This window comes from Carassius gibelio, chromosome B5 (genome assembly GCF_023724105.1).
Source record: "Carassius gibelio isolate Cgi1373 ecotype wild population from Czech Republic chromosome B5, carGib1.2-hapl.c, whole genome shotgun sequence".
NCBI lineage: Eukaryota > Metazoa > Chordata > Actinopteri > Cypriniformes > Cyprinidae > Carassius > Carassius gibelio.
Window position 1 is genome coordinate 32,671,271 of NC_068400.1, and position 7,821 is coordinate 32,679,091.

A 7,821-nucleotide genomic window follows, 5' to 3' on the forward strand; every position below is an offset into this window, starting at 1 on the left:
ATAATTCTACCTGGTGAAATATTAAATCTTATATTCAGGACTGATAAAAAATGTGTACACTCTAACTGCTGCCTGAGTTCAGACATGGTGCTTCGAAGAATGAAAAATGGGACTCGCATTATGCTGATTCTTCCAGAATGTAATGCTTCGAGGAGCCTTTAAATCATACTGTTTAAAATGTCGACATTGAGGTAATATCCGCATAACTTTGTTATCTGTTTGATACTGCTTAACATTTGGGTTCCCTCTCAAACTTTCACGAGACATCAAAGAGATTTTTCTCCATTATGGGAACTCCTTCCCTTCCAACTTTTCTGAAGTCCTATTGACACTTGGAGGGCAACAGCAAGTTTCCTCTGCTGAAAATCCTGCAGCTTTAACACATCTTCAGACAAGAGATAACGTGTGGCTAAAAAGAGCATTTGAAACATGTTAGTTTCTTAGCAATTGTTGGAAAACGTTTCCGGTTACTATTGTAACCTTGGTTCACTGAGAGCGGGAATGAGACAACAAGAAGACTTTTCTCCATTATGGGAACTGCTTCCCTTACAATCTTTGTCCAAATGACTGGCCAATTGTTGTGACATATGCAAATCATATGCAAATACTGAAGAGCTGAGGCAGTAGAAAATTGTGCACGTGACAGTTACATCAGAATGTTCTTCACCTGCTGAATTCATTATGGCTACAGTCTGCAAGAACTGCGCAAGGCACATAGAGCTGCTGGATCAACATGACCACTGTGTCCCATGCTGAGGCAGCCCTGGACTAGTCCTACTGCAGCATTGAGTGGAACGAGGCTTTCGGCTTATTCTGGGTGAGGCCCACTGCTGCCAGCGTGCCACTGGTTTGAGCCCTTACTCTCCTGGTGACAGGAGCATTGTCTTGCCGCTCCACCAATCCCAAAAGTTCCCCCGTTTTCCTTCTCAGAGGACTGCTTACACCCTACTTCTAACATTTAAGAGTTTGTGTCATTTGGCCAGGAGCAGGGGGTGACTCAGTATCTATCTTGGTCTTGGAGAGGGATGATTGGGTGGGATCAGAGCCTGATCAACTGGACAGCATGGGGCCCCCAGTCCTCCAGGAGGAGCTTATGTGGGTTCTTTTGAAGGCTGTCCAGGAGTTAGAGCTTACCCAGAGTCCTCCAGAGGAGCCTGCCAGGAGTAAGCTCCACTCCTGGTATTCCACCTGGAAAGCTGACTTGAGGGCATCAGTCCCCTTCTTCACCTATGTACACGAGCAGCTGGTGAAAATGTGGTCTACGTCCCAGTCGTCGCGCATCCACTCTGCCACACAGGCCATCTTATTTATTAATTCTCTTTCTAGCTTGTACTTATTTGAACAATGTCTAAAACTTTGTATTACAAGCCCTTCTGGTGTCTGTTTGCCTCTTTAAAAAGAATCGCTTTATGTATCCCCCAATTGTAAGTCACTTTGGATAAAAGCGTCTCCAAAATGACTAAATGTACATGGTACCCAAAAGAGACGGGTGACTCCTGATTGATTCTAGATCTCAGGCCCATCAACAGAGCACTTTGAAAGCGTCCATTTAGGATTATAATGATGAAACAGATCCTGTTGCTAATGTACACTGGGGACTGGTTTGTGCCCGTGGACTTATAGGATGCATACTTTCACATTCATATAGCACCGCATCACAGATGCTTTCTAAGTTTGGCTTTCAAGGGCACAGCACACCAATACTCTGTTCTCCCATTCGGACTGGCTTTGATCCCATGCACTTTATTAAAGTGCACTTTCCCCTCTCAGAGTGATCGGGATGCACATTCTCAACTATCTGGATAATTGGCTGAATTTAGCTCAGTCCCAGGACATGCTGGTCAGCCATGCAGACACTCTTCTTCGTTACTTGGAGTTCTATGTGTCAACATGCAGAAGAGCATTCTATAACATATCTGGGGGTGTGCTTCGACTCGAGATGCAAGCCCACCTCTCTCAGGAGTACTCGGTGACAATTTTGTCTTCCCTGCACCATTTTAGACTGGGCAACTCTGTTTACTTCAAAGAATTTCAGAGGCTGCTGGGACTCATGGTGTCTGCTTCAGAGGTATGTCATCTGGGCTTGCTACACATACGCATTTTGCAGTTATGGATGAAATCTCTTTACATTGGATTTACATTGACTGTTCGTCCAGATTTTGGCAATCTTATCAGCTTTTCTGTGCTACAGGGGTTGTGTGAAGGGCTGGGCCATATCAAAACAGAGACTTTCCCACTGTATTGTGGACGCAATCGCAGCTGCTTATACAAGCCAAGGTTTGGAATGCCCTTTGCACTTTAGGGCCCACTCAACAATGGCTATCGCCTCCTCCTGGGCATGGTCGAGAGGTATGTTTATTCAAGATATTTGCTTTGCAGCCAGCTGGTCTTCTCAGAATACCTTTACCAGGTTTTACAAGCTGGAAGTTCAGTCCTTAGCCTCCTAAATTGCTGTCGGCGAGTGACTGATCCATGTTTATGCTACCTCCATTCGTGTGTGTTATGCTGTCTTGCACCGTATTACTTCACCTATAAACAGCGAGCTTGCCTACATGCATCATGAAAGATCGAGAGGAAATGTCTATCGTACTATCGTAACCTTGGTTCCCTGAGAGCGGGAACGAAACATCATGGAGGTTGTCATGTTCGCTGCTCGACCAGCTAATTGGCATTCAGTTTCAGATTCTGATATAATTGTCACGTACACTGCGTTTTATACTGCCTCTTGAGCTTGTCAGTATTTGCATGCGATTTGCACGCAACGCAACAACTGGCCAGTCATTTGGGACAAAGATTGTAAGGGAAGGAGTTCCCATAATGGAGAAAAGTCTCCTTGATGTCTCGTTCCCACTCTCTGGGAACCAAGGTTACAATAGCAACCAGAAACGTTTTCCAACAATTGCTAAGAAACTAACTTGTTTACAAATGCTTTTTTTAGCCAAATGTTATCACTTGTCTGAAGATGTGTTAAAGCTCTAGGATTTTCAGCAGAGGAAACTTGCTGTTGCCCTCCAAGTCTCAAGATCAAAAGGCAGGCATTATTTGGCATTGTACCAAATAATAATACCACTTTTGAGTGTTTGAATATCATTTTTTTAAGGGTGCACTCAGTCGTACTTGTCTCTTTAAAAAAAATTAGTAGAACTTATCAAAAATGTTTACACTTACTCCCAAATGAGATTGCATTTAGACTGCAGTCATATCAAAAGCTGTTTTATTTTACATGATAGTGGGTTGCCTCAAAGGAGCTGACATGCTGAGATCGCATGACCAGCTGACTACTATCGCACATAGCAAATGTCTTCTGGCCCAGATCCGGGCCACACAATAACTTTTCCCTCGGCCCAAGTACAGCAAAGAAGGACGGCCCTATTTATTTTTATAAAGAACAAATCAACCAATAAAGAGTGGGTGTATAAAGAGAAACCAAATAAATATTACATTATAACGCTTAAATACTCTCTTTCTCCCTCTCTCTTTCTTTTCCTGTAAGGATTGTAAATTAATTGTACCAAGAATAATAATATGAAATGTAAAACAATTATAATTAAGTGCAGGTTATTGACTGATTTGCCTAATTTTTAAATGATAATGTTTCATTCTGTTTTGACTTGCCATTTCAAAGACTACATTTTAACAATACTACACTTCATTATGTGTGTGATCATTTAACCATTATATCATGCAATATTGTATTTATCTTGTTTATCATGGGTGATGGGTCACATAATATGCTGCCAGATCTTAGTCTGATTTGGGCCACATATCACCTGACTAATCTGGGCCACACTCCTCCCATCAACAATCGGCCCTCATGTTGTTTGCCGGATCCCCGCCGTGCCGTCATTGCCACACATGGCCCAGCTCTGGCTGAAAGTACATGCCATTGCCGACATTAGGCCAGCACTGCCAGCTTGAGGCCACATGTAGGCCAAGTCCGTTTGCTATGTGGGTACATTTATCTCATCATCTCTGTAATCAGATAATTTGACTTGTGGAATTAATGAATCATGGCTGGTATTGATGTATGATGCTATTGCAATATTCATGCCTCACATGTCTGCAACTATCCTATTGGCTAGAGCAACATAAACAAAAGGCAATGAGTGCCCCTTTAATTGTCATTTTCTCCTTTACCCCAAATGTAACTTTTTTCCCCCTTTTTTTAATACTGTAGGTTATTACTGTGATACGGAAAAAAAAATGGAGAAAACACAGCTAATTTAAAAGGATGAATTGAAAATACTTCTGTATTTATGCCAGTCTGCTGAAGATCTTTTTTATGCGAGAAATGCTATGTACAGGTAAATCTGCCTCAAAAATGTATGTAGCAAAATGGACAGTATTTATATTATAACACATTTTTATGTTTACCCAAAGAGCAAATTCATAGTGATTTAACGGCATTCAGCACAATCTTCATCTGAATATTATTATTTTGTTTTATATTTTATATTATTTTGTGTATGTTGGAGATTATATAGATGTCTGCATAGGTTCTGCACATGGATATGTTTTTGTCAACGCTATCTCACGACCAATTCGTATATATTTTACGAGGTGGCTTATTCATGCAAATTTGTACGACCTCACTCGTACGATTTTATACACTGCTCTCTTTTCATTTCTGTCCATTTCAGGTACCATGAAGAGAATTGTGACATTGGATTTGGGGAATTTAAGTTTGGCCCTCTTTTCATGAGGTTATGCTATGAGCTAGGTTTAGATGAGCTGGGAGCCAGAACCCTGACTGATCCAGTATGTGAAAATGAACATAGATTTTACACCATGACTATGAACATGAATTGTATTGAGATTTTATATTGTTTTTCTTTGGCAGTGCATAGGCTCTGAAATGAATCTTTTCAGAATCTACATCCTGAATATGTACAGTGTAATATAATTTGACACATTAACAGTAAATCACTTAATTTAATTTTACCTGATATATGTTGTAGAATGATATTGAGAGAGCCCAGGCATTCTACTCTCAGATAATGAGCACAGAAAGTCGGCTGTGCCAGAACCTAAGGTTAAGTGTGTGTGTGTGTGTGTGTGTGTGTCTGTGTCTGTATCTAAATCAGTCTTTGAAAGAGCTTGCATATGTTAACTGCTCTTTTTTTAGGTTCTCATATTGGCTATGAAAGGGTCGATGAAAGAAGCACTCTCTGCCCTTACAACAGCCCTAGGGTCAAAGACTCCAGTTTATGTGAAGAAACCGGAATATATTCTCTCAGGAAGTGGTGAAATATCAGATACACCAGTCAAGTTTGGACACACCTAGTTTACACCTCATAATTATTACTACACTTAATGGTAATAGTAAAGTTATCAAAACTATCGACTAAAACAAATGGAATTATGCAATCATCAATGTTAGCTATGTAAAACAAATCAAAATGCAGACTCGTCATATTTGGAGGTGGACCCTGGTTTGTATTTTAAACAGTCCAATTAATCGATTTCAAATATGAAATGAGTTAATTTTTTAAAGACACCACAGTTTACACTACCATTCAAATGTTTGGGGACAGTATGTTCTTTTTTAAAGGGAGTAATACATTAAATCAAAAATGTAATTATAATCTAACAAAAGATTTTTGTAAAAAAATAATAATACTAAGCTAAATTCAAGCATATGAAAAACTGTTTTCTTACTTGTCCAAAAACTTGACAGGTAATTTATATAAAAACATAAATATGGAACATCAGATCCTCAGCTTATAATACAGAAGCCAAATACCTATTTAATGGAAAGCAATAATTAGATTAAACCAGGACAGATTTTAAAGCATGTTTTAATCAGTTGCCTCTCCCATTCTTGTTTCTCTCCCTGTTCCTTTATGCCCTCTAAGGTTAATGTATTGAAGAACAAAAGTGTTGGTAGGCTTTGGGAGGGGAAGGTTGAGCAGGTGGTGAGTCGGTTAGAGGAGGCCGGCCAGATCACCAAACGGACCATTGATGATTTCTTGTGTCACACTCCCTCTAGGAGGAGAAGGCCTCTGGGAATATTGGACCATGAAAGAAAAACTAGCCGAAGGACTCGTAGAACTCTGCAGTCCACAATACTGCTAGAGTGAACCCATATGGTGTTCAAGACTCTCAGATTTAGTGTTTTATATTACAAAAACAAAAATGTATTCTTGACCTGCACTCTGAAGATGAAGCCAGTTCAAGCTCTACCTCCTCCTATATTGTGCCATCAACTGTTTCCTTCAGTTGTTGAAATGAAGTAATGAATTGAATTTTTCTAATTTAATTTTTTTTTACAGTTTTGTATTACTTTTTTGAGGAAATATAAGAAATGTAAATAGAGGTCATTCCCTCCTAATTTAAGAGTTTTCACTTGTCAACCCTGTTACGTAATTACTTACAATACTTAAAATGGTAATAAGCACACACTCACAAAACAGTGTTGATGTGTTTTGTATGTGGTTAAAGTGTCATCCATGCATAAGATGTATAATCTATTGTATGATGTATTTTTAATAAATAATTCGTTAGTATTGATGTTTAAACATAACTGTCCAGAAATTTGACATCAGATTGCTTATATGTGACACTTCAACACAAAACCAGTCATAAGTAGCATGGGTATATTTGTAGCAGCTAACAATACATTGAATGGGTCAAAATTATCGATTTTTCTGTTATACCAAAACTCAATGGGATATTAATTAAAAAATTATGTTACATTAACATATTTTGTAAATTTACTACCATAAATATATAAACTCTTATTTTTTAATTAGTAATATGCATTGATAAGAACTTAATTTGGACAACTTGAAAAGGCGATTTTCTCAATATTTCGATTTTATTCACCCTCAGATTCCAGATTTTCAAACAGTTGTGTCTCAGCCAAATATTGTCCTATCCTAACAAACCACACATCAATGGAAAGCTTATTTATTCAGCTTTAGATTTTCAAATTGTATCTCAGCCAAATACTGTCTGATCCTAACAAACCATACATCGATGGAAAGCTTATTTATTCAGCTTTCAGACCGACCCTTATGACTGGTTTTGTGGTCCTATATATATATATATATATATATATATATATATATATATATATATACGTTGTGACAGTTGACATTTGAATAAAAAAATAGGCAAATAAAAGTTAATTGCGTTCTATACTAGACTAACTGAGACTTGTCATGGCACTTGTATTCTGTTGTTGTTCTCTTGTTGACCTGACTGCTTCTATTGTTCTCATTTGTAAGTCGCTTTGGATAAAAGCGTCTGCTAAATGATTAAATGTAAATGTAAATGTAAATGTAATTACATTTTGAAATGTATAATTCATTTGCGTTTCCATTCGAATCTGATAATCAGATTTTCAGTTAACTGCAGTCTCTTGAACTCTTTGAGTTAAACAGTCTTAAAGGGACAGTTTACCCAAACATTTTATTCTGACATAATTTACTCATCCTCATGCCCTTCCTATCCGAACCTGTCTGTGGAAAACAAAAGAAGATATTTTGAAGAATGTTGGTAAGCAAACAGTTTTGGTTACCTTTGACTTCCACTATAAGAAAAAAGAAAAAAAAGAAAAAAAAAAAAGAAGTAAAAATGCACCATCCCTATTTTATCCAGTAGCACCTTAATTTGTTGTTTTGTAATCATTTTTCACAGAACAATGTCGCCAGTGTAATGTGAAAATAAAGTTTTCGCCCAACGTGGGGCTCGAACCCACGACCCTGAGATTAAGAGTCTCATGCTCTACCGACTGAGCTAGCCGGGCCTTGAACCAGCGATATTTGGGGTCAAATATAGAGTTTACCCGCCAAGTCCCTCCATCCAGCCAGCGATTAG

At 38.5% G+C, this 7,821-nt stretch overlaps 1 long non-coding RNA gene and 1 other non-coding gene across 2 annotated transcripts; one reads left to right on the plus strand and one right to left on the minus strand.

Moving 5' to 3' along the window:
* The first annotated feature begins 32 nt into the window (after positions 1 to 32).
* Positions 33 to 5,033, plus strand: LOC127958493 (uncharacterized). The gene is made up of 3 exons (XR_008154038.1): positions 33 to 191; positions 4,641 to 4,758; positions 4,959 to 5,033. It is a non-coding gene; the product is annotated as an uncharacterized LOC127958493 (long non-coding RNA).
* A 2,644-nt stretch (positions 5,034 to 7,677) lies between these two features.
* Positions 7,678 to 7,750, minus strand: trnak-cuu (transfer RNA lysine (anticodon CUU)). The gene has a single exon. It is a non-coding gene; the product is annotated as a tRNA-Lys (tRNA).
* Between the last annotated feature and the right edge of the window lie 71 nt (positions 7,751 to 7,821).